A 17,999-nucleotide genomic window follows, 5' to 3' on the forward strand; every position below is an offset into this window, starting at 1 on the left:
TTTTTTCCCATGACATAACAGTAAACAGCATGATAAAATGCCTTCAATATATCATAAATTATGGAAAATAACCATTGACTTTTCAGGATAGTTTGGGATATAAATATTTGGAGATTAATGTTATAGATGCTCTTCAAATACAAGCAAGAAATATTGCCAAACTCATAATTGTTCAAATAAATTATGAATGTGATATAAATTAAAAATTAGAATGATATTAGCCACCGTTAGAAACAAATTTTTTAGACTAGTCCAATTTACTCATAAAAAGATACAAGTAATCCCTCAGCTACTAATGTGCTTGCAAACTGTCCTAATATAATTTAAAAGAAATAAAGTAAACTCAACCTTAAGAAGATACAATAGTACCCTAGGCTCTCTTCAAGAATATTTAACTATCCTCTAACCCACATCTCCAGCCCTGCATTGTCACAAAGCCCCATTCCTGTGTCATCATCTGTGGATAGCATATTTCCAGTTGAATTTTCCTCAGTATTTCAAACATGATAAACCAAGGGTAAGCAATCTATAACCAACGGCCGACTTTGGCCAGCAGCCTGTTTTTGTAAATAAAGTCTTATTGAAACTCAGCTACACATTCATTTACATATTGTCTATGGCTTCTTTCGCCCTGCAAAGACATGGCTGAGTCGTACCAACAGAAAACATACAGTCCACAAAGCCCTTTACAGAAAAAAAAAAAAAAAATTGTCAACCTATTATAAACACAAAGGAAAACTTAGGATCTTTTCCCAAAAACATGTGCCTCTTTTCAGTTCCTACTATGATAATGCTAATTTCGAGGCTTATTATGACACATTTAAACTACTGCATAGCCTCCATTCTAGTTATATATTGCTGCGTAACAGTAATTCTGAGATAGAAGAACAAATATAATTTAATTTATATCTCTTTAAAATAAAACTGTGATAAGGGGGAGAAAGTGCCATAAAAAAGAAGTAGGTATAACTAGCTAATTTAAGATTCGATCTCTTGACTATGTCCCACATTTCTTATGCCCTGGATCCATATTTTGTTAATTTTGTTTCACCAGCACCTTAACGGTGCTCGAAACATGAAGGATATACAATAAATACCTTAACTGTCTGAAGCTATCTATTTGCCACGCTTGTGTTCTATATGCTGTAAAACCAAGTTAAATAGATGATGTTACTGCTATCTAGTTGCAAAACTATCTTAAGAAAGGGACTACTTTAGGCAAAATTGTTCCATTTGGGGGTTATATCTTGCACAATAAGTTACAAATAAGAAAATCTGCTGTAATATTTATAGATTTAGAACCAAACAAAGTATAGCTATTTTGGATCAGGATATGGCTCAGTCTGAGTTTGTAAAATCTGGTATTCCTTAACCAAGCTTCTGGTATTCCAGCATGACATCAGAAGGAGCCCTGCCTTCTCTTGCAGAAAAGCCTAATAGCTAGCTAATTTTGAAAATGAATTTCTTCCCTGCCGCTGCTCTTAACCACAGAGACAGTCATTTGAATGCTTTACAAAAAAAGGCCTCAAGCCTCCTCATGTTTCACCTTTTCATTGCTCTGCCGATCACTTAGAGGGCAGACTTGTTCCAGACAGCTTTAATTAAACTGTACCAAAGACGCAGATAGATGTCAATGGAAATGATCCATAACATGAGGCTAAGCATGTATTTAACAGTGTTCCGTCCAGTTCAATCACCTTCTAGCGTTTCAGTGGCTTTATATTCATGTAGCAAAGACTGAATGTGTGTATGTGGTTTTTTTTAATCCATCCCATTAGTGGCCATATGCTTGGGCTTCAATGGATATAAGAACTGTCTACAATCTGCCAGGGACTTAGGGACATCAATAATTTGTGAATAGTCATGTTGGTACTGGTCGAAGGGTTAAGTGCTCTGCACACCGGGGGCACCTCTTAGGGGACTTGAACTCTCAGTTGACTGTTAGGAACCTTATCCCCTGTGAGGCTTCCTTCTACACGCTGCTTGTCAGTGCGTCCAGCTGTAGCTGGGAAGCATTATTAGCTCTGGGATTTAAAGATCTGTGTTAAGTACTGATAGAATGGTGTCTTTGAGCTAAAAAGCAGGGAGAGTTTATTGTAGCAAATTCAAGGAGTTTTTCATGTTCCATGGGAAGCATATGTTCTTTCCTTTTGCCTATTTTTTCATACATTCCTTGTGACTAGACAACATAGCATCACTTCGAGAAAGAGTTTATATTTAACATTTGTTACTGCAACTTTCTGGTATACTAGACTATATCAGCCAAAGTAGAAAGACCAGTGTCTCCCTAAAATAAGAGAAATTTTGCCATAAAAAGCTTTTCCTCCCATTCCCCTACCTAGAGGGTGAGGAACAGGTAACATGAATGAATTTTGAAGTTTGGTCTTCAAAAATTTTTGAAGTACTGGTCTTGCATAAAGATTTCTCAAATAAATAATATAAAACATATTTCTCAAGTACATTTTAATACTGACAGCAAAAGAGATCATATAAAACCTTCTGCCTTATGCACTAGCCTGTAAATCCATGTACACCTAAGCTTTGTCTGTCTTCCTATTGTAGCCCTTGCACTTGGCATATTGCCTGGCAGAAAGTACTTAATAAATGCTTTCTGGATGAAAGGATGGATGGATGGATGGATGGATGGATGGATGGATGGATGGATGGATGGACAGGAGGAAGAGAGGGAGGGAAGGAAATACTCAGGAAAATACTTTTGTATATCTGATGTGTACGCAAGTAGTTGCTCTCTAGTATTTTCTAGAAGCTGTTTTGGATCTAGGAGCGGATGGTTAGCAATAAAACTTGTTTCAACAATTTTAATGGATACAGATTTCAGAACAAATTTACATTATTATGACCTCTTAGTAATACTAGCGCTTAGTTTCCTTGTTGGGTAAATCAGGAAGAATCATGTTGTGATGACAGGTTTCCATCAGACTGTTTTTTTCTATCACATATCTAGTCGTGATTTTGTTTTAATACGACTGAATACTCCCATAGTAAAGTGTATTGTGGTTTCTTAAAGGGAAGCAGAGGGATCTTTAGTCTTTCTCTCCTTGATTATCTAACTGATCTTAAAGATAGTTTGTCTAGTTTACAGTTGATAGTCTGTCTGTTTGTTTCCAGTAATTCCAGCCTTCTTACCCTGGAGTAGTTTTACCCATCCCTTAATTGTCCCTAGCTGATGTCTAGAAGGTCTTTTTAAACTTCTTAACTGCACAGTGAGGCCTCAGTGGGCACCTAGATTGTGTCTGCTTGGGAAAATGCCAAGCACTAATGAGTATTTTGTTTAATGTAATGGAAACTGAAAGTGCATGGCTTCTTCCTTGACTGATCAATGCCCACTTCTGTTGTTTGAATGTATCTATACGTTCTGAATTCTTTCAAAGAAAGGTCACAAGAGGGCAGACCACTTAGTGTCTGCCCAGGAAGGACTTAAAGATTCAGAAGTTGCATTTATATGGAGCTCAGTATAGGTAGAAAGTTAGTATTTTAGTCCCTCCTCCTCTATGTTCAGATATACCATCCTTTCTTTCAAACCCAAATTCCATAATCTTAAACTTTTTCATGTTAATTCTAAAATTTTCATGTTAATTTTAAAATATATGAGAATGAATTATGTTGTTAAATTCTAGCCTTAAGCAATATATACTTTTTGTAATTATCTATTTCATCATTATTTTATTATTATAAATATTTGGTATATACTATTTACATTATTGTTTGCTTTTTTTTAAGTTTAAGTCACAATGTGTCCAACACACATTTTAAAGTAAATAATTAAAACACTATTTCTTAGTTATATAAATAAGATTTACTGAAAAACCAAACCTTAAATATTTCAGTAGGCCAACATGATCAGGTATGTTTGAGTAAAAAAATAATGATTTCCATGTGCTACTAGTGTTCTACACACAACTAAGTGGAAAGTGTAGAGGGTGTTTCTGAGATTTCATTGAACCATATATGGTTGAATAGATACAGAGCTCCCTTTGGTAGTATTTATAATTTATAAGCTTCTTGAGTGTGCTAGATAATTTTCAAAAGTAAACATTTCAAGACATTAAAAAACTTAAGAGAGATTTACCTCTCAACTAAAGCTTCCTGGGTTTAAAGATTTCATAAAAGGTCTGAGGAGATGGTAAGAAAAGATGGGTTTTGAATCTGGAGAATGGAAATAATTTAATTCCTCAACTTTGAGTATAATGACTCACTTTCTCTTTATTTATTTTTAAGCTACCATCTTGCTTCAATCATACCATCATATGCCTTTGGAGACTCTGGAACTATGCCTCCCAGGCCTCCCTGAATTAGTTTATAATAAAAACCTTGCCTGACCCTTAATAACTGTTACTTTACTGAAGTACTGTAATACCTAAACTAAGTTGCTTATTACACCAAACATGAAGCCCTCTGACCTTAAATTTCAATATCGATCGGCCCTACTTTTGTCAATACACACCTCTAGTGTCAACAATTTTCAATGTGGAATAAATTCAGGAATGGATAGTCTTCTTAATCCACAAAAATTCAAAATATTTCATTCCTGTGCATTACAGTTTTTATACAGTTAAATAATTTGCTTACTTCTTCCAAACTCTAATTGTTTGGAGCCTGGGCATCATTTTGAGTATATTGTTAATTGTGATTACAAAAAAGAAGTTAGCTATAAGTGATTATTATACTGGGTACAGGACTCATCTAAAATTTTTCAATGATAAAATATTAGTCTAAAGAAGACTTAAAGCAAATATATTGCAAATTCAACAAAAGTGGCTGAGCTATTTTTTAATCCTGGGATCATGATGGGGGAAATGCTTTTTAAAAGAATACTCAAATGCTTGCTTTGCCCTTGGATAATGCAATAGAAGGTTTTTTTTTTTTTTTTTTTTTTTTTTAAGCTGTGGTATTTTTCAGATTGTCAAATGCATATCAAAGAGCTATTCTCTTGGCAAATTTTATGAATTTCAGTTCCGTTTTCTTGACAATTTAAAATTCAATTATACCAATTATAACTAAAGGTCATTAGTCTAATGTGGCAACTTCATGACAGTTTTAGTTACAAAAGAATTTCTCAGTTTAGAAAGGAAGCTATGCCATATAAGATTTTTTATTGTACTAAGGAGTTGGAAGATATTTGAAAAATTGTTTTCTTCTTGTGCTTTGTTATTTATTTTAAAAAATATACATTAAATATTTCTTCCAATCCCAAATTTATAATGTACAGTATCTCATGTTTCCCTTCTATGATTAACATAATCAAATTAATAAGAAATGCCTTCTGATATTACTGGTTTTAATCTCATTGGATTTTTGTCTTAAATGTTGTTTTAGGGTTGCTTTATTTTTATTTTAAATAACCTTAACCTGAACATCAGTTTCAGATCTAGGAAAAGGCATTTTCATTTCAATCATGTTACAGGTAGAATTTCTCTTAAGATGTAAAACCAGAAAAGTTGGAGATCTGGTAAATATTTTAACATTGGTTCCATTTGGTGTGATCATGGAGAACTCGGGCAAAACAGAACACAGAGCCAGACACAGCAGGTGCTGGCTGTCAGACCCGTACAAGATACAAGAATCTTTATCCCTGTCCTACCCCCAAAGGAACTGATTTTGCAACGGTAGGTAACTGCATTTAACAGCTGTTGACTGTGCCCCTGCTCTGTGATGAGTGAAAACTCATCATTTTTCTGTTTTTGCATTTTAGAGTTCCAGACATTTTTGGAGTCAGAAATGGACAAGATGGCACCCACACTGGGCCCGGTACCTGTGACGCATTTACCCAGAGGAGGAATTATCCGTGTGGCATGCCGGCTTAGAACTCAGACCGCCACGCGAGAACCCCCCCACTCTGCTTGAGGAGCGAGCTCTTCACAGTAACTGTCCTCAGCACTCCTCGGAGATGCCTTTCTCTCACTGAGGCAAAGCTGTGCTAAGGATTTTGATACTGCAAATGCCAGGCCTTTTGAAGACTCCAAATAACCTTTTCTGTCTAGGTATAAACATGTGTTTTCCTTCAAAAATATCCCCTATCAACACAAACTCTCCAAACTTTTAGTTTCCTGCTAAAGCAGGATAAAGTCAGCTTCTTCTGAGCCACCAGTTGTAACTTGTAAATGAACTGATCTTTCTGGTATGATGGGTTACCAGTTCCATCATCATCATCTCTTGTCCACTGACCAGAGAGGTTGTGGATGACAGTTGTATCTGGCATTCTATATGGTTTCCCTATCAACTCACTTCCGAGGCCCAGCATTTGGCAGAGAACGCTCCACATGATGGATTGTTATTTTCATCACTATTGAGCTGAGCATGCTTTTTATCTGCATTATTTCATTTAATCCTTACAGTGATCCTCTAAAGTACAAAGAAACTTGAATGACCAGGACGTGGTCATTACAGACAGAAGAAACGGCTTGAACCAGTGAACTGATGCCCGAGCTCTTGTTCTTAACCACTTCATTTATGCTTCTCCATGAATGGTCTTTCTTATAATCAAAATTATACAATGGATTTTAAAAATCTGTTAGAAGAGTAAATTCTAAGAACATAACAACTAACTCGTGATCCAAATGGAAGTTTTTCATTAGTGTACGGAAGATAGAGCTAGAGAGGTGTGTACATGTACTTCTAATTTACAAGTTGGTACACAAGAGCAGAAAACACAGTGATAAAAGACTACTTCTGTCTTTTTAGACCCTTAGCATCTTCTTCTACCACCTAACTGTTTCGATGCATATTATGCAGTGTCCTTCAGCTTCCCTACCACAGTCAAATGGTTCTGAGCAGCTCTTTTGAGTGTATGTGATGAGGTTTATTTTGAATAAAGGGTGAATGTGACTTTCGTTTTTCCCTGTGATATATAAACACGAATCAGTAAGGATTTCTCTTGAAACTTCTCCAAGGAATGGCATGCATTTCCAATTAACCTTATAACTTTTAACTGTTTGGCTAGATTCCATAACTGATAGATGTTATTTTAATTCAGATAGAGAGAGAATGCTCAGGCCAGAAAATGGGGTATGCATCAACTTATAGACACATTTTGCTCCCCTAGTCAATCAATGCTTTTTGAGACCCAACGTACTTTGGTTGATCTCTGTGAGTGACTGTTATTGTCAGTTCTTAACAAATTGCAAAAATGACTTGCCCTAAAAATCCATCAAGTTGGTGACAAAACTCGCATAGTGTCTAGGACATCCAGGCTATCAATTACCTTTCAAGGGTGCAGGTCAATGGAAAATCACTTAAGCCTCTATAAAAGATGGCTTTTAAGGAGCAGTTTGGCTGATGGAAACTGGTGGCCTGGGAGAGAGAAAGCACCTGAAGTCTGGCTAAAGATGTGTGATGAAAATGAGAAAAACATAAGGGCAGAAAGTAAGTAAATATTGGGAGAATTTTTAAAAACACATTTCTCTTCATTACTGCCTACACGAGAGCATCCAAATCCTTTCACTCAACATTCAAGGCCTTGTACAAGTTGGTGCTAACCACTTGTCAAGTCTTATTTCCCAGAACTGTCCCATGTGTTTCCCGCCCTGCCATCACACTGCAGGCTTTTTCCCAGTTACGTGGCATACACCTTCGTGTATAGGTGCACCTGGTGTCTTTCCTCCTCTGCCCTCACCTTATCTGCTTAGGGCTCGCCCACACGACTTAATTTTACCTTAATTACCTCTTTAAAGGCCCTGTCTCCAAATCCTGTCACATTCTAAGGTACTGCCAATTAGGGCTTCAACATACAAATTTGGGGAGGACCCAATTCAGCCCGTAACAATATCCACTACCTCATTTATCCTCACCAGCAATAGCTGTAGCCTCCCTGTACCTCTGCACTGTTTTCATGGTGAGCTTCTTCAAAATACAGCACTTTTATGCCTACCTCTACTTCGGGCCTCCACAGTCCAGACCTCAAGTCTACTTCAGAAAGGCTCTGTTCCTTAATGAGCGAATAAAGACAATGCTTCCAAATTCTAGGATTTCTTACAGAGTTCAAATTGTCAAAAGCCAAGCCCCCATGTCAGTATAAGAAGAAAACAGAAAAGCCACCTCCTTTTTTAGCACTGAGAAAACAGGAAAAAAAAAAAGGTAATACTTTTTTGGGGGGTTAACAGTCATTAACAGCTTGCATAAGGGACTTAAAAGTGCAAATGCTGGCCTAGTTAAGAAGGATGACTAGTACGTACTACCGAGTATACAGCCTACACTCTGACCCTGGGACCTGTGAAAGGTACCCCTGACATGAATGCCTCCTTTCATGTGAAGAAAAGTGCTAACTTTTCAAAAGGGTCTTAATTCCAGGCCAGAATGGAAAGCACTGTGTCTACTACAGTACATTGACTAGATTAGAGTTCTGCAGACTTCCTTGTTTCCACGCTCGTCAGGGGTAAGCAGGGGACTCCTAGGCAGCATGAACACATTAGGTTTTGCAGGTCTCACCCATTTCTCTCTCTCTCAAATCACTCTCAAATCGTGCCCAGAAAAAGCAATCCCCTGCAATCCAATGCATTTCAGCACTGCATTTGAGCTCCAGGTGGAAGACACAGTGGATGAAACATTCACCATGACCTAGATTTGGAGCTGGCCCAACGTGAAGCCTGCCGTACTTCAGAAGGGGAGTCACTATCTCCTGTCCTCTTTTCACTCAGGTGTTGAAAAGTGGGGAAACAATGCAAAGGTCCAAGACATGATCATATGATACCTCCTGTCCAAACAAGAATTATTTCCCTTTCTTTTATGAGGTGGGAAGATTTGAATCACCCCTGTGGGAAGGATGTTTTTAAAATGTTTTGGCAGGTGAGGGGCTGCTGATTCTGCCCTTACCAAGTCACTGATTATTTCTCTCCCCCTTTCTTTTCCCTTTCACTTCCTCAGGCTTTTAATAGGAACAGTTTATATAAATATGATGATGCAACTTATGTGTGAAAATAAATGCAAACAGCTATTAAATGTTCAGGAAGTAGCATAACCGTCTTTCAACACAATTTCTACTGGTGAGTGTTTTTTCATAATTTCCCAGATCTACTGCCAAAGAGCATCTCCCAGAGATCTTTGTAGCCGTGTATGCATCCAAACTATGGCTGCAAGAAACCCAAGGTGCTGTATGGAAAGGAACACTTTCAAGATTTGAAATTTAAGAAATTTTTTGCCATTAGATGATAGACTTTCACATCAATATTTAACTAGCAAGGTTTTCATCTTGGGGTACATGAATATATATTTGATTTTTGGTTCTGGAATCTTCTAAAAATATATATGTGGGCCAGTTTGTTTCCTTGATTTTATTAACCATGCCCTCTTTTCAGAAGAATTTAGGATGGCCAATAGGCACATGAAAAGATGCTCAAACATCGCTAATTATTAGAGAAATGCAAATCAAAACTACAATGAGATATACGCTCTCACCAGTCAGAATGGTAATCATCAAAAAAGTCTACAAATAATAAATGCTAGAGAGGTGTGGAGAGAAGGAAACCCTCCTACACTGTTGGTGGGAAGGTAAATTGGTGCTGCTACTCTGGAGGGTCCTTAAAAAACTAAAACTAGAGTTAACCATATGATCCAGCAATCCTACTCCTGGGCATATATCCAGAAAAGATGAAAACTTTAATTTAAAAAGATAATTCGAAAAGATACATGCACCCTAATGTTCATAGCAGCACTATTTACAATAACCAAGACATGGAAGCAACCTAAATGTCCACCAACAGATGACTGGATAAAGAAGATGTTACATATACAATGGAATGTTACACCGCCATAAAAAATGAAATAATGCCATTTGCAGCAATATGGACAGACCTAGAAATTATCATACTAAATGAAGTAAGTCAGATAAAGACAAATATCATATGATATCACTTATATGTAAAATCCCCCCAAAAATGATACAAATGAACTTATTTACAAAACAGAAATAGACTCATACACATAGAAAATAAACTTATGTGTTACTAAAGGGGAAAGGCAGGGGAGGGATAAATTAGTCTGGGATTAACAGATACACATTACTACATATAAAATAGATAAACAACAAGGACCTACTTATGGCACAGGGAACTATACTCAATATCTTGTAATAACCTATAATGGAAAATATGAAAAAGAATATACGAACATATGTGTGTATATACACATACATATATCTGAATCACTTTGCTGTACACCTGGAACATAACATTGCAAATCAACTATACTTCAATTTTAAAAAATTAGTCAATGATGACTATTACAGCATCCAAAATGCAAGGCTTTGTTAGAAGACTCTATCAGTGCACAAAGTTATAGGCAGTTATGGGAAAGTAAGCATTTTTCTTAATGAGCCTTGATTTCCCCCTTGCCTATGTGTATTGGGCTGTGAAAATACCTATTAGTATTTTTTTTCCAGATCTGTGCTGTATATGTGCACGTCTGCCTAGTATGTCTCGTCCTCTCTCTCATCACTCCTTAGAGCTCTTCCTGTTCTGTCTCTAATTGTTGGGCAGTAAGAGAGATGGAGGGTCAGGCTAAGCAAGTAGAGCTTGCAGAGAGCAGAAGCAGATTTACTAACTTTGATGATGGCTCCTAGTGAGTCCTTACCATACACATGGCTGGGTTGCCATAAAGCCAGCTGAGCCGATCACCCTAAATAGATTAAAAGATGACATCGACAGATTTTAAGCAGAAATGATTTCATTCTCTCCTCTCACCAGTTACATGGTTAGCTGCTTCACGCACTGATTTGTTATACCACATAGGGCTGGCTCACAGTCCCTGCCAGCCTTTTGAAGTCTTGATGGCATCGGAAACTGACTGTCTCCTGGGAACGCGCAAGAAAGGAGGTCTGAGCTCCTCTCCTTCAAGGACACTCTCTTCAATCCATTATCTCCTACTCATGTGCAACAGTCTAGTCTATCAAAATATGGTGATTGAATAAAAACTTTATTTCAGATAACGAATGCATTGATTTAATAAACGGTTTGTACTACATGGTATTATAGTTCCCTAAATGAACACTGAAATGCTAAAATAGGAAAATTTATCATTGGTCCGAGTTAAATCATAGCCACTTCTTTTAAACTGCATACACTAATAAGATACCAACCCATTTGATACTTTTAAAAAAATGTGTTATCTTATATAAGTGCTTAACATTTTCCAGCTGTTTTAAAGCCAACTGTTTTTCCGATCGTAAGTACATCTGGCATCAGGCAGATTATAGCCATGGACAACTGACTAATTTATGATGTTTTTATATTTTCATATTTTTGGCAGGCTAATCCAGGTTGATATATTAGCCCAGCTTTCAGAAATGAATCCTGAAATCTTGTACTCTTAACAACCCTTTTACCTTTTTCTCTTTCAAACTCTAGAATATTTTTGTCATGTCCTAAAATTCAGTTATAAAACAGAGACAGGGAGAATGAACTGAACCGTTAAGTTCTGTCCATCTAGTGTCCCTTCTTCAACTGACCTCCTAGAAGGAATCATCAAGCTGGGTATCAATGTTGATTTTGAAAGATCTTTGTACTTTTGATCATTCTCCTTCCTAAAGTCATTGGGCATGCGGGCACTTGTGTTTGCATCCTTATTGTGAGAATTGCATTTCTGTCCAAACGCAATGGGAGTTTGGTAAGTCAAACCAAGCAGAAGAAGAATTAGTTTCCTGCTTTCGAAAAAGAAATATGACGTTTTAAGCCACAGGGAATGGAGGCAAGACTATTTTCTGTGGTGATTCTGTTCCTGCATCTTGAATTAGAGAGACCAAGGCCACTCACCTTCTCAGAACATCTTTTTCATCTGACATCCCCTAGTGGGCCATCCCTTAGCTATTTATGGGGAATCATAACTGCTGGGTTGAATATGGCATATTCTTCCTTTAAATATCCACCCAAAGCCCCTAAGTAATGGATGTGTTTTTAATAAACCTCATACATAAATCATCGATCAGATACACTTCAAAACAGAGCAGCTATCAGAACACCCTGAAAGATTCATTAGAACTTTTTTTTTTTTTCTTTGCTGACATGTCACCAAGTTAAATAAATGTGTATCAACTCAAAACTGAGATGAGAAATGGCAGAGTGCTTTATGGATTGAGTCAAGAGGATAGGAATTCTAGTCTTGTCTCTCCTGCTGACTTGTTTAATGACTGTAATAATGTTTATGACTTACTCCTAACTACTCTTCCTTCTAGACAAAAAATAGACAATGTCTACAGAGGATTGTTGAGCTTCTAAGAGAATGCCCTAGGCAAGTTCAGTTGGCAGTCATAAAGCCTGGCCTTTATAAGCATGGAGTTAGCCTGCCTGGATTCAAGTCCCAGCCGCACCACAGCCTCGTGCTGAACCCTGAATTAATCCCACACCAAGGTACACTAGGTGGTCTCTTGCTAGTATACATAACACCACAGTGAACATCTTTCAACATAAAGATACGTTTATGCATTTATATGATTATATCTGTAGGGAGAATGCCTAAAAGTGAACTTCTTCGCTTTAAGGTTAAAGAAATTCAAAATGTTCACATAATACTGTTAAAGAGCTTTCCAAAGAGTTTAAATCAAATTTGTACTCCCCACAGTATATGTAGATTCCTATTTCTCCACACCTTTGTCCACACTGTTCACTGGCAATTTTCATTTTTTTATCTTCAGCAATTTCAGAAGTGAAAGATGGAATTGACTTTCATTTGCACTTCTTTAATCTTGAGTAAAGATACTCATCTTTTCATATTTCAGTAGCCATTCATTAGCTTTGCATACCCCATTCCCCATTTTCTACTGGATACCTGGTGGGATTTTTTTAAATTGCTTTATAAAGTACTTGATAGATTAAGATTAAGATCTTTGTAAAAAAAAAAAAAGATAACTTGGGAAGCAATTATGATTAATTTCAGTCATGAGGGATATTTATAAATTTGACAATTTTATGGCAATTGGCAGTACTAACTGAAAAAGGACAAAACCTCCCCAGGCATGAAGAGTGAAAGGATATCACCTGAGTTATTACCACAATAATCATTGAAATAATCTAGATTATATGTAAAGCACAATGCAAAGAAGTCCAACGTGATCTGCCGTTAAGGCATTCATAGTAAAGAACAGAAGACCCACTCACATCAAATAATAATCTGAGGCAATAAATACCCTAGGAAAGCTCATCCTTGTTGGAGTGGCTACAGAATCTGCTTAAAAGAAAACACATGCTTGAATAGGCAGAGAGAAAGATTCAGAAGTACAAAAGTGAGAAGCAAGGAGAGGAAGCAGTAAACACAAGGGTGAATGGAACAGAGGCTTGGATGTGAGAACAGGGGTAAGTTTACACATGGAAAGGTAGGTTGGGGTCAAATTATTGAAGGTCTCAGCTATCTGGTTTGCTTGGATTCAATGCTGTAGGAACAAATGAATGTTTTTGAGATGAGCACTGATATAATGAAAATAATTTTTAGGATGATACTTTTGACCTGTGAATAATGAATGACTGAATAAGTGAAAGAATTGAAAATGCCAAGTTGGGAAAGGGGTTGACTACTGCAGTAATACTTTCTGTGGGAGAGAATCAACTAGTTCAAAGGAAAAGTGGTTTGTATTTTCTTCAATTTATAATACATAAAGCACCATGGAACATAACGTTCCCTAAGAAAACAAGACTGATCCAAACTCAGAATTCTCCGTGCATATGTTGAACATTCCGACGCAGTACCTTTTACTAAATCTGTGATTCAGCTTTCGTACCCCTCCACTCACTCATTCTAATGACAGTAAGCCTTTCTTTGTTGAGTCTGGAATTCATACCAGTTTTTTCACAGACCTAGAAATTCCAAACACTCTATTGTCATTACACCTCATCTGTCATCCTAAGGAAAGGCTTTATTTATTCTTGTGATTTGGAGAAATAAGGTGATTGTAGAGGGGCTTAGAGTAATGGGAGGAAGGTGTTGGCTTCACAGAACCAGCAACTCCCTCCTTCCTTCATTTCCTTTACATGATGGAGAGGGTTAGGTCACTGATCGGAGAAGCCCCTGCACTGTGACACGCAGCATTCATTCAGCAAGTATTCACTAAGCACCTACGATGTGCAGGCACTGTGCACAGCACTGACTGGAGGAGAGTTTGAAAAATAGAGCCAGTCCTTGTTCTTACGAAGCTCACAGGCTGGGGGGACAAATATAAACAAGTCCACGTTGTACTGCTGCTGCTCTTCACGGGTGACAAAGGGCTGGGCTCCTCTCTCAAAATCGCCCTACATGTAACAACCCCGCTCTGTTGTTAGCACTCTGAGCAAAACAGCTCTAGTTTACTTCATGTATTCCTATGTGCACTGAGGTATATATAATTCGCTTCTGATGAGCATAAGAGGATAAAAGGAATTCAAACAATAAATATCTGCCAAATGCTGCAAAATACCAGATGTGCCAGTGGCTGTGGAGATCACCAAAGAGTAAAACATGGAACCAAACCACAGAATTGGAGAGATACAGGAAATGCATTTGCAAAAGTAACCTTTCTGATGCTGGTGACAGGTGGACGGCACAGACAGTAGGTGCTATGGGAACTTAGAAAAGGAGGCATCACTTCCAGAAGGCACTGTGCTTCAGAGGACGGGTTGCATTTGAACAGGCAGAGGAGACAGGAGGCACCTGTGGGAGGCAGTGACAGCTGTTTCAATTGCCAAGGGGAGAAGCCCAATACAAACCGACTTCTGCAGAAAGGGCGGTCCTGGGGCTCCCAGCATGGCTGCAGTCGTGGGGTCCCACAGTTTAAACTGGTTTCCTTCCTCTCTCCACCTCTTGGTTCTGCTCTCCTCTGCACCAGCTTCAGTCTGCGACTGACTCTACATGGTAGCTGCCAGGCTTACAACTTGCTCCTTTAACCACCCAAAACAAAAGACAGCTTCTCTTTCTCAATAGTTCTAAATAAACTCCCGTGATATACCCTGATAGGACCAACTTACAGCCTTTTCCCATCCCTGAGTCAATCACTGTTGCTAGAGGGGCGGAATTTACAGACTGGCCAGGTCTGGGTTATGGAGCAGAAGCAAGTGGGGTCAGCCCCATCTAAATCATGTCTGAACGAGACCGGGGAAGGGCTGGTTCCCCAGAGACAAACATTATAGCGCTGTAGTTAGAAGTATAGCAACAGTCATCATCATCATCGCAAAACTCTATAAAAAAGAACTTACTATGTACTGAGTACTATTCTGACCAACTTTTATATATTATTTACTTACTCCTCCTAACATCCCTGTGAGGGAGGTAATCTTATCCCGTTTTCAGGTAGGGAAACTGAGGCATGGAGCTGTTGAGTAATTACCACATTGCTAAAGTGGCAGACCAGGGAGTTGAACCCAGGCCATCAGACTGCCAACATCACTACAGTGATCTTACCCACTACAGTATATTAAAACTGACTTCTGTACACACTGAGAACTAGTCAACACTTAGGCTCAGACCTGAGCAACGTACATGAAAAACAAGAGAAAGCCAGCCATTCAGAAAGACGGTGATTTTGGGCTATTCTCACACCTTGGAAACAGTATCCAGAGAGCTGATAGACTATGCCATCTTCACAAGAGGTCAAGTTCTGACCAGATTCAGGCAACCACTGACTGAACTTCCAAAGGGAATAAACTCACGGAAGACTGAATTATTCCGCAAAGGCTACTCCAGCCCAATCCTCTCAACAGCTTGTGGTTCACACTTTTATACAATTTACCAAGGACTGATTTCATACCCATGTCTGAGTCTCAGTTGCCTTCTCTCCTGCTTTGAAGCATCCTTCACAGAACAGATACAGATCTTAGTTAAAACTAACAATGCATGCAAAAACACACACCAAATCAAACGAGTGCCATCTGGCATTGTGGAACAGCAGACCTAGGCTTGAGTCTGTTTACTGTGCATTTCCTGATGCAAAGAAAAGCAAGCGCAGGCGAGGAAACACCACAAAGCATTGTATGGCGACAGCTCATGCACTTCACAAGAGAAATGGATACATTAGGAAAAGTTCCTCTCCCTTTGATGTAGAATATGCTATCTTCTTTTTGTATTAAAATGGGAGTTAACTTTAAATAAATAAAATTCAGCCTGTAGGCTTCAGAAAATGAATGCTTTATTTTGACAGTGTCATTTCTCTGATCCCTGAAAGCATTACGGGAGTTAACGTGGGCCTTCATCATGATTTTCCTTTATGGCATGGAGAGCCCGTTATTTTTTCATCTCTGTTTTATTCATTTCCCCTCACCTCCTCACACATTTTCTCCTTGCAAGCTGTCACTTCGGCCCCTTGTACGCCCCCCAGGCGCTGAGGGCAGGTAGAGAGAGTTTCTCCCATGTCTTCGGCTGCGGGCGGTCCAGGCATTGCTGCCTTAGTGCTCCAGCCTCAGGGGAAAAAAACTCTTCCCTGTGGTGATTTTTTTAAAAATAAGATAAGCCAAGGGCCCTAGCCTTGCCTTCCAGAAGAGGTCAGAATGAGCCTCATGTTCCTACAGCAAACCAGTGGAAAAACGTGCCATCTGCAGTCGGCATGTCTCTAACTGGAACTGAGGACGTGCCCCTCCATTCAAGATGCAGAGTGCACGGGCCTGGTAGATGATCAAACTGCTGTTTTCTTTTGTGATTTCATTTTCCCAAAAGAGCCCTGAATACTCGACTATCAGGTGATTTGAGCCCTCTAGAATTTGGTAATAAAACAACGCTTTTTATTTCTTTTAAACAAAATTACTTTAAGGTAAGTGAATAGGTAGAAATCTCAAATAAGATGTGCTATACAACATGAGAAAAAACACTGATAACAAGTGTTTATACCCGTGTAATTGTCCATTTTGGCCATTCTTAGTGTTCTAGCAACTGCTTCTAATGGAGTGTATTTGAAACATGCAAGTGTATAATTGGAGAAAAAAAAATCTTTAATATAAAACAGCTGCGATGATTAAAGGGTTTTTCCAGAACTTCTTGATGGTTAATAAGACTTGGAAACTTACAGCTTCTATAGTTTAATTTTTTAAAACAAGAGGTATGTTTGTTTGTGAGGAAGGTGAAGACTCATGAAATTATATGCAAAACTGTGCGTGCATATGCATATGTTCGTGTTCTGGAGAAAGGTTTCGTAGCTTTCATCAATTCTCAAGAGGGTTTGTGACAGGAAGAATTCCCACTTTCCTTCCACACACCAACCCTCCCTTTCTGCTTTGCAGTCAGCACCATTCTCTCTGTCTTGCCAGCTTCCTATTCACCCCTTCCCAGATGAACTGTTCTTTTTGTTTTCTCAACAACTGAGCCAGGGGTGCTCAGGAGCTGGTGCCCTGATGATGGTGGTGGCAGACAGGTGGCAAGATGCTGCGGGTGCTGCAGCAAGTGACCTCTGGGTGAACTGTTAGGAAGACGGATGGTGCCACCTGAACCCACCCTGAACAGCATCTTCTAGGAAGGAAGTGGGGCATCCAAGATGTCACCCATGTAGTCAAACTTCCAGTACACTGAGGATATGCTGAACGGGAAAAACTGAACTGGGCAGTAGTTCTCCCTGAATACTTCACTATTGTCTATTTTTTTTCATTTAATTTTATTTTTTATTTAATGTTTTGGGGGTTGGGGGGGGGAGCTATTTTCTATATCCATTACAACATCCTAACACTCTAACTGGCTTTCCATGGGACAAACAGGAAGTATTGCTTCCGGCAAGATAGGATTTCCTGTCCTGTTGATTGATGGGTTAATTTTTATTGAGCACAGTGTGCTACCAGCAGAACCAAAAATCCAAGACAGAATTCCAGCTCTAGGAATTTATGTTCTAATGAAAAGTAAGACAGATATATGCAACCCTCCCAGTTTCTTTCTCTTGTAAGTATTCCCTTCTATTTCTCTCTTTTAAGATAAGTCTACACAAGCAAGAAGTGCGTACTGAGACAAATGGACAGATAACTTGGGGCCCAGAAACACGCTATTAAAAAAAGAGAGAGAGCACCAACTGGATCAGGCAGCTTCAGAGGGGTAGCAGTTTCATCAGAAGAGTT

General features: G+C 38.5%; 2 long non-coding RNA genes across 6 annotated transcripts in view; one reads left to right on the top strand and one right to left on the bottom strand.

The window, feature by feature from the left end:
* LOC135321290 (uncharacterized) overlaps nucleotides 1–10,935 on the top strand; it is a 77,537-nt gene extending 66,602 nt beyond the window's left edge. For 2 of the 3 annotated variants that reach the window (XR_010380890.1, XR_010380891.1), the window contains exon 6: nucleotides 5,714–10,935. This is a non-coding gene — a long non-coding RNA (uncharacterized LOC135321290). The remainder of the gene's footprint in view (nucleotides 1–5,713) is intronic. The other variant, XR_010380892.1, reaches the window with a different exon arrangement.
* Nucleotides 1–17,999, bottom strand: part of LOC105089989 (uncharacterized) — a 125,336-nt gene that overhangs the window by 35,192 nt on the left and 72,145 nt on the right. The window lies entirely within an intron of this gene.

This window comes from Camelus dromedarius, chromosome 5 (genome assembly GCF_036321535.1).
Source record: "Camelus dromedarius isolate mCamDro1 chromosome 5, mCamDro1.pat, whole genome shotgun sequence".
In the NCBI taxonomy this organism is placed as follows: Eukaryota; Metazoa; Chordata; class Mammalia; order Artiodactyla; family Camelidae; genus Camelus; species Camelus dromedarius.